General features: G+C 38.0%; 1 protein-coding gene across 1 annotated transcript in view; it reads right to left on the bottom strand.

Annotated features, from left to right (window-relative positions):
• The window catches only part of LOC148362533 (tetraspanin-18B-like), a 70,618-nt gene extending 54,798 nt beyond the window's left edge, over nucleotides 1–15,820 (bottom strand). Inside the window, exon 1 of the mRNA XM_088339958.1 lies at nucleotides 15,602–15,820. The gene's annotated coding sequence lies outside the window, so the exon portion shown is untranslated. The remainder of the gene's footprint in view (nucleotides 1–15,601) is intronic.
• Nucleotides 15,821–18,466: the final 2,646 nt, after the last annotated feature.

Genomic DNA, 18,466 nt, shown 5'->3' with positions numbered 1-18,466 from the left:
CTACTGAAAACAAAACAAATATACTGTATTCCAATGCGATGTGAATAAAATATTTTGTTTTGTCTCTTTCTGTAATCTCTAATTTGCAATAGGCAAAAAAGACAAATTTTCTTAATATAAAAAATACCCATAACATTGACATTAAATGAGAGAAGTTGGTAGCATTCAGGCACTATCAGAAGCCGATCGTTTCTATTTTAGCAAAAGTGGACTAAATTCACTCCAAAGAAATTAAAAACAATTGCAATTTTCTACCTTCTACTCAATATTCATATTCTTATAAATATAACTTGATTGAAATACCAAAAACAGGAAAAATCTATCAACCATAAACAAAACTTTCTTCAGGGAGAATTAATGTACAGTGAAAAAGAAAAAAGAAAAAAAAAGATTCTTGGTAGGTGATACAATAAGGAATCAGGATCATCTCAATGGAAAACATTCCTGCCATCCAGATGTAGCCCGCGTGCCTTGATTTGACCATATGTGCTCAAAAAGAAGACACCGCCAGTTCAGGCATAGGAAAAAATAATTTTCATGGTAGAAAATAAAAAAACAAAGTTTTTGGCGTATTTGATGCACAAAGTAGAGAGAAACATTCTTATAATTTTCCCACGTGAATGATGTTGACACCATTCCCACCAGCAGAAAGTTGAAACTCATCAAACTCTTTAACCATGTCTGAAAGATTGGCACAAAAGGGTATGTAAATAAAGTTTATTTTTGGAATATTAAAAAGATTTCAAATATTTTTAGTTTCTACAACATAGAGTCAATAATGCAGATAGTATTGGGAGTGTACCAACAAACACTTTAGTGCTGGGGACAAAATGGTAGATGACACATGTGCGTCGGCAAATCAAAGTGTCGGCAAATCAAAGTGTCGGTTAAGTGCACTGTAAATTGAGGAATTTCTGTATGTCTAGATCACCCAGGTAAAGCAATAAATACAAAAACAAAAAAAGTGAAACACAAGTCTGAATACATACATGGCCTATTATACGATTAGAAGTTTATTATATTTCATGTCGCAACGATGTAAATAGCATAGACGAGGAAATGCCAAATACTTCCACACAACCACTCAAAGATGAAGCCAACATCATCCCCTTGATGTGTATAGGGTTATCACAGACTGGAGAGGCAGCGTGTCATTGGAACTGGGTTGCAAAACCTTGTCATGCTCAAAATAAATCTTCCAGAGGTTCTCTGTAATTCAAACAGGCTACAACCACAGAGAAGCAAACAGGTTTGTGTTCGGCAAACCGACAAACACACCGCTGCCTGTCTATAAATCACGGCATAATCTGCAACTCGTCATGAGCCGCTGTTAAGTTTAAACGACAGTGATAATTACCGTACCTTGTACGGACAACTGAGTATCATCTCAAGAATAAATGTGGGTAACTGGCCATATTGGATGGGTCCATCAGACACGGTTAGATGTCACGGGTCCTTACTAATTTTGTCGGATGTTCAAATAAAAGTTGAAGGTGTTAAGGCATTTTTTTCGCTGTGACTTAACATTTTTGTAAGTACTGTTTCTCAGTGAGTGGAGGTCAGCGGGAGAAAACCCAAGTCAGTCAATGCAATTTCCAACACAGGCCATAAAGCCTAGCGGAAAATAGTGCGTGTTTTTTCTCGCTGAAATGAATTCTCGGGAGTCCCTGAAAGCCTGGCTGAAAACAGTGCACCCTTTACTAGTGAGTAGTGGGCAGAGATAGGCTCCAAATTGAATTAATTCAACCTCCAGGTATGGCCCGCATGCGCTAAAATGTCTGGCCGATGATGGTGAGCCGTTCAAGTCCAAAAAAAGCTTTAATTGCCCCTCTTCCACTCTTTTGTCTCTAGCTCTTACGGGTGTTTTTTATCAATCAGTGAACTATTGTTGTTGTAACATAGCCTGAAACAGATTAGAACTTTGTTAGCCATATTTCTAAGCGTACGCACAAACCCGTCCAATTTGGCTGCCGCTACTTATGTTGCACAGATGTCGATGACATGATAGAAACTATTAATTAAAAGCCTCAAGTAATGGTTGAGTGTATTCATACATAACCAAATTATTACAAGGGTAAAGAAAACCAACGGTAACAAAAACAATCTGTTTTAATTTCAAAGATACCAGAAGGTTCCACTTTAAAACGGATAGAGTCAAGAAAGCCAAGTAAAAGTTTAGCTAGTCTGTTTCACACTGATTTGCAAAGAAGAAACAAGAGTATCGTACTCTGGCATGGAATGAGAAGACGTAAGAGGTTAGAATCAGCGGAAAACAAGAGAATGAACAGAAACTGGTGGAAAGCTTCCCATTTCAGTCAAGAAATTCCTGAGTCAGGAAAAGAGAAAGGCTTCATCAGGCAGTGAGTCACTTTGAGAGCCTGCAAAAACAAATTTGGGCCTCCCACTCTCATCAATAAGAAAGCCTGACAGCCAGAAACAAAGAAAGTGGTGCCATAACTCCAAGGACCTAGTAGTGTTTTTTTTTATTCCACCTCTTAAATCCAAATCCGTAACTTATTAACCCAATACATTTAATATTGTAAGACTTAAAATTTGAATTAATAATGCGGTTTTAAGATAAAAATATAGTTTTGTTTGGTTAAAGGTAGGGTGCTTTATTTGAGGTGTCCTCTTTCAAGTATGTGTTAACAATGCCCAACCGCACCTATCTTACTTTTATCAGAGCTTTTCAGAATGGGGGTTGGTCAGAGTGCTAGAAGGGGGCCTTATAATTGTTCCTGCGGATTTAAAAAAATAATAATTTGTCAGTCTAGCACGAAAACGATGAAAGTAGGAAAAGGCCTGCTTCGAGTAGATTCCAAACGGCAACCCAAACCCTAAGAAAGGGTTAATTTTTTATTTTTTGGATTAATTTTGCTATTAAAAAAAGCTTGAGCATTATGTCGGACTGTGCCTTTTTATTGGAGTGTGTCTAAGAACATACCAGAAGTTGGCAGCAGAGAGTAACAAAGTTCCAAATTCTTTATAAAAAAAGGAAACAAATATAGTGTTTTTAACTTGACATTAACCATCATTTTAAGGTTTAATCTCGGCGTAACAGCACACTATTTATCTCTCCGGTGGCATGAAGTAAATTTCATATAGAAATATTATATTGGTCGATGAGAAAACGTGATATCAGAACCAAAGCAGCAATTTTGCAGATATAAACACCAAATTAGTGGAAACAGCGTTGGGCTGTCAGAGTCTAAGTAATTCTTATGACAGCTCCCTGGTTGTGAGATAAAAAGCTAGCCGCCAGCAAAGCACCTCAGGTGACAAACAATTTAAATGTCAGTGAAATTAAGTCTTTTGTCTTTTTGCCAAATGGCCAAGATTTTACAGTAACCATCAAAAAATGTTTAAAAAACGGCAATAGACTAAGAGGCGGATGAAGTCAGCCGCAACCGCCGAGGACAACTTTAAATGGAAGCATATCAAAGCAATCCTCTCAATATATTATTGCATTACAAAAATAAATAAATGAATAAACAGACAATAGTCTTTAGCAACATTAACATGTGCTTCTTGTCTGGTTTGACAAAAACAAAAACACCTGCTTTATCAGCACCTTAGGAGCATCTCATCTCTTACTCTGTGGTGACAAAGGCAACAATGCTTGGACCCTTTAGCGCTTTCTTTTTATTAGCCTGCTCACTCAAATACAAAAAATATGTGTTTTCTTGAAATACGAGCCTGTGGGATTCCAAGATAGAGGCTGTTTCCACATCCCGAGGCGAAGTTGAATGTGTCCTGCACTAAAACCGCGCCGTTAAGGTGCTATCTACGAGAGCAGCTTTTCTAAAAATCTACCTTTTAGCTCGTTACCTGCTAAGCCTGGCAATTATTGAAGGAAATGGGGAGCGGGCGAGATAAGTCCCAAAGAATTTGTGGGTCCAGTCCAAACAGGCGACCTGTTTCCTTGTGATAAAGAGGAAACGGCGGCATAGGGGCCACAAAGCTTCCTGTAATGTCGCGTCTGCCGGCTGCCCTACGATGGGGTCGCCCTACGCTTCCTGCGACATGTGCTTACATGCAAGGGAGGAACCAGGCAGCGCTGTGTCAATATCATTAACTATGAAGTCAACTCAAAGGATTTCCTATAAACATTATTATGTCTGCAAGCATGGCATTTTGATTACAATTGTGTGTGTAGAATATCATTTACCTCTATTTATTCCTGTATAAGGCAGTTTTTGTTACGCACAATGCTTAGTTTGAGATAAATAAAGTAATACCGAATTTTTATCAAGATATATGGGTGCGCGTTATATTTAAGGGCACACTAAACCCAAAAAATGAAGATGGCAGGAAGAGAGGAAGAGAAAAAGAACATGGCCGACAACATCAAGGATTGGACTGGTGCCAACTTTGCCACAACCAAAACTAAGGCCAGGAACAGTCAGCAGCGGAGAGAGCTGTCCAGAGTTGTGTCCTCAGTGATGCCCCAACGACCCAGGCAGTTCAGGGGATTTGTGAGCTGTGAGAGGATTATTTATTTATTTAACGATATTTTTATTTTTCAATCAATTATCAGAAATCAATCAGTCAATCAATCAGAAATGACTCTAGCCACCTCCCACTAGGGGGATATGGCTGCGGTATATAAAATCAATCAATTAATTCCTTTCTGTATGTGACCCTCAGAGGAAAAAGTTTGGACACCTCTGATGAAGAAAATAATCAATGATTTACATTTAAGTTGACAAAAGGCAGAAAAGCAGAGAGATTAAATTACATACTTGCATATCTATCAAAATTGCTTTTTGGGATAAATGAGAGCATTCAGAAAACATTTTCTTTGAATCTTTTGTAAATGCCATTTTTTAAATAATCAATTATAAAAGCCTTTTTACAGATAATCAGTAACTGACATCGGCTGTATTTACAGTACAAGACTTTCATAACCTGAAAAATATCAACTGAGCACACTATCTGCTATTAGTTCTCACCCATCTTCCCTAACTAAATGCATAATATTTTGTAGGCTGTCTCAAGAAAGTGCTGACAACCGCTAAAAGCAGGCATCCGTCTTTTGAGGCAGCGATGGAAATTCACCTTTCTTAAAGTAAATCATTTTTGCCAGCTGAAAAGCAAATTTCATTTACTGATGTCTGCGACTCTGCACGCAACAACAAAGATGCTGAAGCCATTACTGGCCACGGCCCGTGCCTCACACACAATAAACGAAGGGTCCTCTCGCAATCCAGAAAAGCAATTTTCTCATTCAGCCAATAGATGCTCCATTTAGGTCCAAGCTTTCCACGAGCGACTGACTAATTCAGTCGAAGGGGAGCTTGTTTTAATGGCCTCTAAGTCTGTGCCAGACAGAGTGCAAACTAGGGGTGCAACGATTAGTTGACATTATCAACAAAAATTGATGGAAAAAGTCGACAATGTCGCCACACACGTTTTCTTTACATTAATAAAGTATGAGTATCAAAACTTTTCAAGTTTGGGAGCATTTTAGCCTTAATATGGTAAATAAAACACTACTTGCAAAGTTATCAAAACAAGTCATGCGTATCATGGCAGTACATTGGTGATGCACGGACATTTATAGAGAATGCATGTCGGACAGTTGAACAAAACGGAGTCTGAGTTGCCTCGGAAAGATTGAAGTAAAATTCAAGCCAGTACTGTTTCAATGAAATGCATTGTACGTTTTATACAGATTAATTTGGCTATTAAAAAGAGCTTGATCATTATGTCGGACAAAGCCTGAAAAATGGATTTAAAATTAAATGCATGCAGTCCAAAGAACAAACACCGTTGTCAAAACATGAAAAACGGCAAACGTCAGTTGTTAAAACCATTTGATTTCATACTGTTAAAAAACATGAAGTTCTTTTGTTACAGTCTTTGCAGTCAACCAAAAAATGGACTTCACAAAATGCACATGTTTGTTTTATTTACTGGAGTACTGCTGCTAATGAGCCTGTTTTTGCTTTACATGGATAAAATGTTTAATTAATTTCAATCATTTATTTGCCTTTACCTAAAAAAAAAACATAGGTTTGTTTATGGATGTATGTCCCTATTGACCAAACACTGTGCCCAATTTGTTTTAAAATGGGCATTTTTATTTAATTTTTGTACAAATCTGAAAGACATTTAATAAGAGATGTATATTTAATTGTTCCCATTTGTCTTGTTTTCATTATCATTTGCCACATAATGAAATCAACCTAATGCTAATTTTAAGAAAAAATAACAAGTATCTGATTATTCGACCAACTGATCAATAGTCGGTGACTAGTCGACAATTAAGAGTCATTAGTTTCAACTATAGTGCAGACATTCAATGCAGAAGAATGAAAGTGAAATCAGTCACTGCCATAATGCCAAGTCTCTAAGCTCATCAACCAACCTAATCATGAACATTTTTTTTTAAAAACAAGATGAGAAAAGTGCTAGCAAAAATCACATTGATAGCACTCCAGCATGTGAAACTCTGCATTGATTAATTCTGGTGAAGAAGAAGCTAGTCTGAAAAGTGCGTTCACACCTCCCGACGATTGCGGTGAATTGTGCCGCGACGACTTTCCATACTTGTGGGAGTGAGAGTAACACATTATCAAAGGTACAATTAAAAAGTCACAAACCGGGTGCTCTGCGTCTCACTGTGGGTGGAACAAATAGCATCTGATAAGTGCTTAACAGCAAGTACTGTGAGCAGTTGAAGTGATATGTCTACTAAGGGTAAGATCGGGCCTAAAAACTTCAGCCCGACCCGATCTGAGTCGCAGGTATAAACCCAAATTAACTTGATTTGATAACCAAGCCCGAAATAAACCCAAAGCTTTGATTTGCCGCAAAAGTAAACACAAAGCTTAACTTTGGCCATGAGTACTTCAGCAAGAACTGTGCGTTTTGGCTGAACTACGCAGCTTGGGGATTACTTAAATCAAGTGTGCATTGCAAGTGAGGCACCAAAATGAACAGTTCGCTGCCGAACTGCAGCTAACAAAATGGCACAGATAAGAAAATCATATTCTGCAGATTACAAGCTACAAATAGAGAAATATTTGGCCAAAAAGCAGAAAGAAAGTGTGTAAAGCTTGCAAGCTATTGTCAAGAAGCGTAGAGAACATCTGATGTGAGGGAAGTGGAAGGAGGAAGCGGCGTGTCATTTACCTGAGGATAAACAATTCTTTGGATTTAGTGATTTGCTGTAAAACCGATCATTGGTAGACATTTTCTTTATCTAAATAATTGCTTGAGTGCAGATCTTCCACAAAGGGGGGAAATAAAGAAGAAGAAACGGCAAGAGAGACTGATAGACATTTTAAGCCCAAACCCGGACCGAAATTCAGGTCCAAGATCTTACCTCTGATGTCTGCATAACAAATTAAGATGATATAGCAATTTGTATGGACCAAGAGGGAAATCTTTTGCAATTCCACTAGACTGAAGTTCTTTCCTTGCACTTTTGTGAAAAGCTGGACAATAAATCACAATCTTGTTTTGGGTTCTCCCACTCACTTAGAATTAATGTCCTGATTAGCATAAGTGCGATCATAACTTCCTGACTTTGTGAAACCCTGGACCTGCTTTGTTGCTGTCGCAAGGTTACCATAAATAAGGGGTCTCAAACTCACGGCTTGCAGGCTATTTGCGCCCCCGGAATGATATACATAGGCTCTAGCCCTAACTCGACAGTTTAATGTAAGCAGATTACCCGTATTTAATAGATGTATTTAGTACTGATTGTTTCATTTTCATATCAGTTCTTGATGATTCTTTATTTTTGGATTTTGTATAGAAAATGTTAAGCACACATTTGAGAATAAAAATATATGGCTTTTAGTTTATGTAATCATAGATTAGAACGAAGTTGTGCTCAGTTTTCCCATTTTACACTACACATACAGTGTTAAAGCAGATGCATCATTGAGTCTTGCTGCAAGAAAAAAATCATAATAACTAAGTTCTTATGAATGACAATGCAGCTCTCCAAACACCATCCTTTGTATTTGGACAGCCTGGCTTATGTGAATCAAATTGAGGCAAAAAAACACCTTTAGGCAGAGCTTATTCATCTATGTTGGCAGCTGCTCCAAGAGCGTCAATACAACGTTCTTTGCATTCTCCTTCTGACAACGCAAATGTTCTAGTGAACACACAATCCTTGGTGTTCATTCTAAGAGCTTTTGACATTGCGCTTGCCTCATTGCCGTCTAGGAAATAGAGAAGATTCATTGTGACAGTTCCCAGTCGGACCAATCTGTCGGGCCATGTTGCGATGGTCGTATTCACATTCACACAATCTGGTTACAAACTAACACACCCAGAAAATGCAAGTGGTTCCAATGGTTTTAATTTCCAAATGTAAAATGTAAGTATTTATATTTGTTTAAGGTATTCCTAAACAGATTTTTTTAACTAGGCACATAATGTGTGGTGTTCCTTCCAACAATTATGCAAAAATGAGGCTAAATATTCCAAGCACTGAAAGACTCAAGAAATTTGTACCAAAGTTACGTTATTGAAGGAACACAACACTTTGAAAATTGTGAACTCCAATAAAACAACATGAGAGGCAGCTTCGAGGCAGACAGCGATTGCATACCACTCATCTTGCTTGGAGAAAATGCAACTTTGATGACTGTGTAGCTAGGGGTTTTGTGACTGTATTGTCGGAGTTGCGTGATTCTACCTCTAAAATCTAAGTTTACCTGCCATTGTTACGGTGTGCATTCCTTGTTTGCTTTTGCTTCCTTTGAGGTAGGTGATTTTGGCTTTTCGATTGTGTTTATCGCCACATGCGTTGCGGTTGGTATGATTTTGTCCGGCTAGCTCGCCGTCAGCGTTGGGGCTGCCGAAGGCTTTCCTGTTTTGTTTGGTTGGCGCTCGTTAGCTGATCATCGTGTGTTATTTGGCAGGCTAGCCTGGTGTGACGCCAGTTTTGACATGTTTATTTGTTCATACCTGGCCGCCCCGTATCCCATTTATCGCCATAGCCGTTGCCGCTATTTGGTGTTGGTTCTCAGTTAGCTTGACTGCTCACTGTATGATTTTTGGTCAGCCAGTCAGCCAGCTTTGCGTTTCCCCGCCGAGCTTACGGGCGCCTTTTGTTTATCGGTCCCGGTAAAACAACCATGGAGGCGTCTCCCTGTGTTTTTTTTTAGGTTATTCACCCTTTGTTGTACTGTTACTGCAGCCACCTGTGACACAACCCCTAGACATTCTCCACAAAGTTACTAAAAAGTGGCTTAAAGCACTTGTAACCTCTTTATCTAATTAACAAGTAAAACAATATGGTAATCGGCTGGCTAGGGTGCTGGTGTTCCTCTGATGATGTCACAGTTTAGGATGACAAAGACATGCTGTTTTCAAATAGCATAATAACGAAGTTCTTACAAATGACAATTAAGCCATCCAAACACCATCCTTTTTATTTGGACAGCCCGGCTTATAGGAGTCGAAATGATGCAAAAAAAAAAAAAAAAACACATTCTGAAAATAATTGGAGTACACCAATTAAATATAAATACATTTTATGCAAAAAACATGGACTACTTCCTCACATTTTGTATGTTTAAGAATTTGGGAATACCATCAATGCAACATTAAGTGAAAACATTTTATTTAATTTTAAATTGGCTCATATCTCACTCGTCATTCATATTTCCTTGAAAGAACAAATTTCACAGCACAAACACAATGTGAAGCGTTAAATGAAGACCCCTATCATAGAACGATTTAGCACATAGCACTGGAAAAGAAAAAACTGCATGGAGCTACAAGAAAAAGGCTAAACCATCCAAAAGAGTAAACACATGTGAGATAAACTATAACAGCTGTGACTCAACTGATTTGTGGCGTGAAAATTTCCCTTGATCCGTTTATCACTCCCTCTGGCCTCAGTTTGCTGCTTTGTTTCAATAAATCAACATTTAGCTCTGACTCGAAAAACAATAGCTTTGGCGTCCATCCATCCATAGCAAACCATTTTCTCCACATTTTGCTGGTGGCCAAATTGAGTTGGAATTGTCCTAAATCACGTACCATGCTACATTAGTGTGCTGTGAAACATTGTCCGGCATGCTGCAAGAAATTGTACAAAAATGAGAAAAGTACCAAAAATGAGGTAAATTGGCTTCATTTTCTGGCATCTGCCATATCAGACTATGTTACTCATAATCTGCGACATTGTTGTTTACTTAAAAAATTGAATTTTAAATTTAGAAACAAACACTGAAAAAATTGTGAAAATGAGCAAGTGAGTTGTCGGTCCCTGTGTGCCCTGCGATTGGCTGGCAACCAGTTCAGGGTGTCCCCTGCCCACTGCTCGGAGATGGCTGGGATGGGCTCCAGCCCCCCCGCGACCCTAATAAGGATAAGCGGTACAGCTAATGAGATGAGATGAGAAGTTTTTAATCACTTTTAGTTTGAAGATTTATTGAAAGAAAAAAGCATGCCTTGGCTCAAAAAAAAAAAACACTGTCCTCTATTTAGGTAATAAGAGTATTTCCATATATGAACACAGTGGGTCTTAAGTTATTTATAAAGTCATGCTTTTAACGTGGATTGATCGAGCTAAAATCAAAACCAAATTCGATAAAACATGTACAGTATGCCCATGTAATTTCTCGGTTCGACTTCCCGTGCATTACGAATTATATACTATTAAAAAGTTCTAAGCGTGAATGCGTACTTCGCCAAAATGACTGTGTCACTTTACAAGTACCAGTAAGGTCAAACCATTTGGAGAACTGCACACAGTTTCCTGATTTTAGCAATAGGAATGAATCATTTACATGACTAGTAACCAACAAACAACCCCATATAGATGCCAATTGCGAGCGATCAATCAGGGGAGGCACGAAAGTTGTCGTTACGTTACACAAATAGACGTATCTGAATTTAATTTTTGACATTAAATATAGGATGTTTACATTCATGTCGCTCACCGAAATCAACATAGTTTATTGCTTGTTTGCCTTATTGCTGTGTCTTGTGTGTTTACAAGTTGCCAGAAGCAGGGACTTATACGATCTATGAATGGATACAAGATTGGCATTTTTGCCGTGGGGCAAAAAAAAAAAAGGAAATATCCTAGATAAATTAACCAATACACCTGAGATTTATTTAGCGAGTAAACCGGAGTTTGCCTGCATCATTCGTCTTTTACTGCATCAAATTATTCCTGATGAATGAAACTGCAATATACAGTAGAGCTCACAAGTACCATATAAACTCACATATAAGCCTAGATTACATATAAGCCGACTCCCTAAAACTGCTTTAAAATAGACACATAAAAGGAATCCCTACCCAAAACCTGTATCCAAGAAACGATAATTACTTATATATGTAAATAATAAAGATAAATGTACCAGTAAAAAGATAAAAAGAATCCACCATTTTCCACATTTCCTTTCCCTTAGCACTTATCACTTTCCTGGGAACGATTATCATCTGCAAAAAGGCAATAAGACACACAAAATCAAAATAAAATGAGATGTGGTCCCTCTTTAACACAATCTGAATGGCGCCAATTGACTGAACAGAATTAATAAATCAGGTAGGGGCAGGATAGGACACAGCACTGCCTTGGGCCATTGCGAACCAAAATGGACGCTAAGATACAGGAACCAGGCTAAGCAGGTCAGTCGACGAGGATTGACTTGGGTAGCTCGGCCCATCTTACGCCCCCTTGTGATGATTTTAGTTCATGCCAGAGGAGCTGACCCCCTGGTTTCAGAATTATATTTAATAGTTCAAAATTTGTCTTTTATGTGAGTTAGAGGTTGGACAGGCTGATTATCGGCAGCAATATTTAGGAATTTGACGGATATTGGTATCAGCATTTTTATTTATTCGATGGGACGATTTATTACATTCAAAAGTAGGAACTTTAGGCTCAGATGCAGCCGGGCATCTCCCTCCCTCCCCCCTGACTTCTGTTTTTGATGCTACCCACTCCGCGCCTCCTGATTGGATAAGCGACTGGGGCATAGCCACTGAAGCAGGAAAATCACGTGAGAGCAGATTAACAGCAGCAGCTCTGCTAACTCTTAAGTCCCAACATGCCTGTGAAGAGAGGCGGCTGATAAGATTAAAATTGCAAAAAGTCAGTGTTAGAAAAGTGTGATTAAAAGACTAAAAATAAAAAAGTGTAGTTAACTTGTTTTAGCAAAAAACGTTCAGGTGGAGACTGATATATTAGTTCGTCAATCAAGCGTGTGTTTGTGATTGAGAGAGAGAGCATAAAAAAACTGGAAGACTTAATTAACTTAGATTAATTCGCTGTTACCAAGCCAGTTTGTTAATTTGGCACTAAAACCGGTGTGTTCACACTTCTCAATTGTCAGGCTCCGTTAAAAATTAGATTGCTTTTTGTTTTCAGTTAATTTAATCCATGTTGGTTGTAGTGACATTTTTTATTTATTTATTGTGAACAAATGAGGGAGCTATGTAAGTTTTTATGTACCTTTATAAAAGTTGCGGAAATTCAATGAACGCAATGGTTATGGAACTTATAAACAGGGTTGGGTAGGGTTACTTTAACTTGATTACTTTTGGATTACTCCAATACCAAATATGCTAATAAAAGACAAAAGAAATTATATATGAATAAAATTATGACTCACAACACGTGGTAAGCTTTCTCTCCTGGCTTTGATCTCTTTGATCTCCGGCAAAACTAACATAAAATGCGACAGAAACAAAATGAAAATAAATCCAAACAGCTTGCCAACATCATTTTTGCCGTTCCATGTGTTCCGTTACTCCCCAAGCCTGCACAAAATTTAGTCATTTTATTCATATTTAGTTTCTTTTGTCTTTTATTAGCATATTTGGTATTGGAGTAATCCCAAAGTCATTGAAAGTAATCAAGTTAAAGTAACCCTACCCAACCATGCTTATAAACCACTAAAATCAAGTAAATACTGTAATATAAATTCACAGGTATAACAACACGTTTGGTATTCCACAGAGTGCAATACCGGGCCCTCAGCTATTCTTATTGTATTACCGTTTCCTTTTTCTCACTAGTCACATGCACTTTTTACAGGAATCCCTCACTATTTTCCCTCACTTAAAGAGGTTACCTTACTGGCAAACTATGAAAATCAGAATTAATTGATTATTTTATGTCTCCCGGGGGTGTAAAATGCCTGCTTGCCTGAAGGATGCAAAGTGACACCTACGCTCGTGTCCTCAAGCTAAAGTAGAGCATCACAATCATGCAAGTGCTGACCTCGAAGATGTCAGCTGACATAATTGGTCAGGCTGGGTCCCGTGGGAAGAACGCCAGCTTGAGGCGCTGGACCAATGAACTCACATTCAGCCACGCTTCAACGTCAAACAATTCAGACAGCCGATTCAAATAGCCTACAATGCGGCTTCCTTTTGTCACAATTCTACTGTACAGTGGTGTATTTATTTAGAGCTCTTCCTTTTATTTTTATACTGATCCAAAACTATGACCACAATAAGAAGAGTTAGAGCGGCAATAAACAATGGCTTTAATAGCCGCTTAATCTGCCTACTACTTTGTTGATTTATCGATAAATCTAATTTTTTTAAACATTTAAATTTCCATCCTTTGTTCAAATGTATGGCGAGCAAACAAAATGAATTAGTAATCCGTTATTCATTTGGTTCGCAACTTGACAAAAAACATTGGATAATGAAGACCATAGAGAATTCCAAAAGTTTCACAATGTTGACTGTTGAGTAGCTGAAAATATGAGCAGGCGCAAGATTTTAAATTTTAAACACATTCAATTGACTACCTAAAATATGTATCAGTCACCTATATGTCATTAAATGTAAATATATTGGACTGTGAGATTTAGCTTTCATTCATGCAAGATTTGAAGAGATGGCAGAACCTCTAACTGAAAAGAAAAGATAAATGAGAATTGACGAATGGAACAAAAAGCATTATAAAGGTATCCACATTGTGTTATATTGACACGTGACAGCCAATGCATATAGAGTTTGCAGCTTGAAATACAAACATCTGAACAGACGGTTAAATGTTTTTTTTTAACTTTTTAATACACATCATAGAAGGATAACAAATAATATAAAAGAGGGAAAACCACGACTTTTTTGCTTGACTTTGACCTGATGCCCTCAGCTTGGCACTGCAGGTCCCTTAAAACAAGGACAAACAAGCTCAGAAACTATTTATTTCCCAGGGCCATCACCACCCTAAAGAAGTGCACAAGACTGTGAAAAAAGATCTCTTGTCTATGTGATAGAAAAATGGGTATTTATACAGTATCTCTTTATCGACTTATTACGGATTTTTATTGCGGCTACATGTTTCATCTATCCATCTATTATCTGCACCAATTATCCTCAGTCGGGTCACGGGGGTACTGGAGCCCATCCGGGGCAGTGGGCCTGAACTGGTTGCCAGCCAATCGCATAGCACACAGAGACAGACAATTCACTCGCTCATTCACACCTAGGGACAATTTGAACTAGTCGATTAACCTGACAAGCATGTTATTAGAATGTGGGAGGAATCCGGAGTGCCTGTAGGAAACCCACGCAAGCACGGGGAGAACATGCAAACTCCACACTAGATTCGATCCCATGACCTCAGAACTGCTCAGTGAACTCGCTCACCTCTGAGCTGCCGTGCCGCCCCGCTGCTATATGTTATTGCACTATTTTTCATTGCACTATTGTGACAAAACACAACCTAGGCATGTCTCCAAACAATACCTCGTAAATAGTTTTGTCTATTCATTCATGCATTCATTTTATTGTAGTTTTCTCTTTTAAGTCCTTAATACATGTTTATCCTAGAGTGCTTTTTCTAATCTTGTTGTAAACAAGATTCATTATGCTGTTATCAATAACAATACAATGCTATACTATTTCTAATTGACTTTTGCATTTGTCATACAGCCCACCCACCAAAAAATGACTGAAAATACATTTGAAAGATGCAGTTTCACCCAGTACACGTCTTTGATAAGCTGAAAATTGATAGTGGATAACAAAAAGAATCATTTTAAGATGGCTATCTAGGACAAATTCGGACCATAGTAAAAGAGGTCAAGTCAAGGCAAATGTATTTGTATAGCCCTTAATCACAAAAAGTCTGTATAATCCACTGTCACAACATGATTTGATCTGAAACCCTTCACGAGGGCAAGTAAACAACAACAACAACAACCATTCAAAACTAAAATTATCCCATGCTGCACAGGCTAAACACAAACTATTTTAGACATCTATTTTTGGACTGATGGCGTCTAAAACTGACCGGACCAGATTTAGTCCAAAATCCAAAAGATCTGGTCCTAGGTGGGTGTTATTGAAACTGCACAAGTGGATTGATAGTCGTTGGATAAGAGCACATTTACACAGTTTTTTTTTTTTTAATAAAGTAAAACCAAAGTCCACACAGTTGACTGATAATACTACCAAAAAACGAGAAGAAACAATAGGTTTGATTCATGGGAGTAAGGAAAAGATGAGTATGATCGTTGTTTAAAACATGGAATCCTGTCATTGTGAGTAAATATACCCAAACACCTACCACAAAGGGAGCAATAAATGACAAATTTGACATCTAACAGTGTAAATTGAGAGTGATTTAAGACACATAAGACACTTTTCTTACCTCGCAGCCGAAACGTTGAGTTGTCGCCGGGTAAATATCACCCCAAAACAGCCTCCCGTTTGCAGGTCGCTAAATTGGATGTCGAGTCGGTAAAAATCAGTAAAAGTCAAAATAAGCGGATTCGAACGAGTCGGAATGTCGAAATCCACAGCGAGATCCGTAAGAAGAAGCAGCAACAGCGGCGTAGAGAAGCAAAGTGTTTCTGTGGTAAGTGTTGCTCGCGCGAGCTACTGAGAAGTGAGAAGGGGATCATCCACAGCGAGTCCCCGGACCCCTCCGACGCAGGCCCCGCCCCTTGGGCCACCTTCCTCGGCTGGAAGGGAATGGAAGACCCGCGCCCTCTGGAGCAATCCATCACATTTTTATTTGATCAAAACGTGTACAAGTGGTTACGAGGTGAAAAAGTTGAGGGTTCGAATCTCATACCTGTCAACCTCCACGGCTCATGCCCTTACAAACTGTCGTATTTTCCCTTACAAAATACAAAAAAATCTTACACCGTATTTTTTTCCAAACGTGTTTATTTATGTAGTTTAACATGTTATATTGTACATGTGTTTTGTTATATCATATATACAGGGTTGGGTAGGGTTACTTTAACTTGATTACTTTCAATTACTTTTGGATTACTCCAATGCCAAATATGCTAATAAAAGACAAAAGAAACTAAATATTAACAAAATGATGACTCAAAACACGTGGTAAGCTTTCTCTCCTGGCTTTGATCTCCGGCAAAACTAACATAAAATGCGACAGAAACAAAATGAAAAGAAATCCAAACAGCTTGCCAACATCATTTTTGCCGTTCCATGTATTCCGTTCCTCCCCAAGCCTGCACAAAATTTAGTAATTGTACTCATATTTAGTTTCTTTTGTCTTTTATTAGCATATTTTGTATTGGAGTAATCCAAAAGTAATTGAAAGTAATCCAGTTAAAGTAACCCCACCCAACCCTGCATATATATTGTTAATTAACATTTATTTCTGAGCTCCTGAGTTGCTCGACATGAATGAGGTTTATTATAAAAAAAAGTTCAAAAATTAAGAAGCTTGGACGTTCACTGTAGAAGGAAAAAATACATGCAAAGATAATTAAGTAGAATATTACATTTTCTTATTCAAATTATTAATTCATTTTCTGCATTAAATTATTGTTGGTAATATACTGATTAAAGGGATAACCACAAACCTGTCTTTTTTCATTTTCTCCTTTTATACAACCTTTTTTTCTTAGCTTCTTTACACAACATAATAATTCTTAATATAATGCATCAAAGCAAGTGAGCTGTTTGAGAGCCAGCTCTCTTTAATGAGTTGAGCCGAAAAAGCCGGTTCTCTAAAAAGAGACGGACTTCCTTTCACTACATAACCACCACATGAAATCCGAGGCTGCAGACGCATGCGCACAGTAGCATCAAACCACTCGCTTTGTTTGCAACGAAAAAAAACAACACTGAGATAGCTGCGAACACGTTTGACTTGATTGGTTTGGCGTTTGGTGATAGTCGGCGTATACCGGATGGTACCCATAATTGACAAATTTGCGTTTTTCTGTACAGATTTTCTAGTACGTCGTACACGTCATAAAATGGATAATAAACATATTTTGTTTGGCAAAAACGTACAGGTTGAAAGGTATGAAAATGATTTATTTTAATTCGTTGACTGAGTCTATTTGACCCCAATTCCCTTAATTAACCTGCTAATAACATAGTAACGACATAGTAATAACATAATAAGTTTTATTTATTTTTTTAGAAATTCAAATATTCCAGTTTATGGACTTCATGGACAAAAGGGCTGTCCAAGTATTGATCATTATTTATAAGCAATTTATTAAGATAATATGGTGCGAATATGTTCATGTATATCGAACCTTTCTGTGTGGAGTTTGCATGTTCTCCCCGTGCTTGCGAGGCTTTCCTCTGGGCAATCCAGTTTCCTCACATATTGTCTTATCGGGACCGATAAATGCAGACCATTTACCATTTAGCTATCTTCCTACCTTTTCAGCTATCTAGCTAGCTTTTCACATTTTTTGTATGCTATTTAGCAAACATTTGAACTTTTTTCCTAGTTATCAAGCTAAATTTTGGCCTGCTTTATAGCAAGCTATCTAGCTTCTTTTTTTAAAGCTTTCTGTCAAGCGAGTTTGCTTTTTACTCTTTTAGCTCGCAAGCCTTCTAGTTTTTTTTACATGTTTACCTTCCTAGCTAACTATCAAACTACCTTATTAGCTGTTTAGCAAGCCATCAAGCTAAGTTTTTATTTTTGAAATGTATGTCAAACTGCGCTAATTATTAACAAGAAATAGCTCTTAGCTAAAAAAAAGGTTTGAGACCCCTGATCTAAGGTTAGAGGGACAGTGTGCATCATTTGACCACTCGATGTCACTGGAGTGTGTAGTGTAGGGATGTCGAACTGAGTTTGGCCCTGTGGCCTGTGTTTTGACGAAACATATCTAGACGTCCCACTGAGAGCTGATCTAAATCAGTAATTTTGTTTTCTTTTTCATCAAGTAAAACCAGCAACACTAAAAATCAAATGCTTGCAAACAAAACTTCAACTGATGTTTTGAAAATGGGTTGGCATGCATGCATCCACTGCGTAATTACCGTAGTCAACAGTCACCATGCCAAAGGCTACCACAGAAAAAACACGCCTGGCTTGAAAGCTACGTCTGTAAACAGTAGCCTGTTTTGAATCAGTGAATCAAATTAGGCTGAATCAAAACGAAACTCGTAAGTACTCAGTGGAGGATGATATTTGTGCTTGTGCATTGGTAGGATGTCCCAGTGGGGAGAAGGAAATTTCCTAATACTGAATCCAGACTATCTATTCTCAAGCGGGCCGGATCAGTAAAAG

The sequence above is a fragment of the Urocampus carinirostris genome, chromosome 7 (genome assembly GCF_059441175.1).
Source record: "Urocampus carinirostris isolate Australia breed hairy pipefish chromosome 7, RoL_Ucar_1.0, whole genome shotgun sequence".
Classification (NCBI taxonomy): domain Eukaryota; kingdom Metazoa; phylum Chordata; class Actinopteri; order Syngnathiformes; family Syngnathidae; genus Urocampus; species Urocampus carinirostris.
This window is presented reverse-complemented; position numbering and strand designations above follow the sequence as displayed.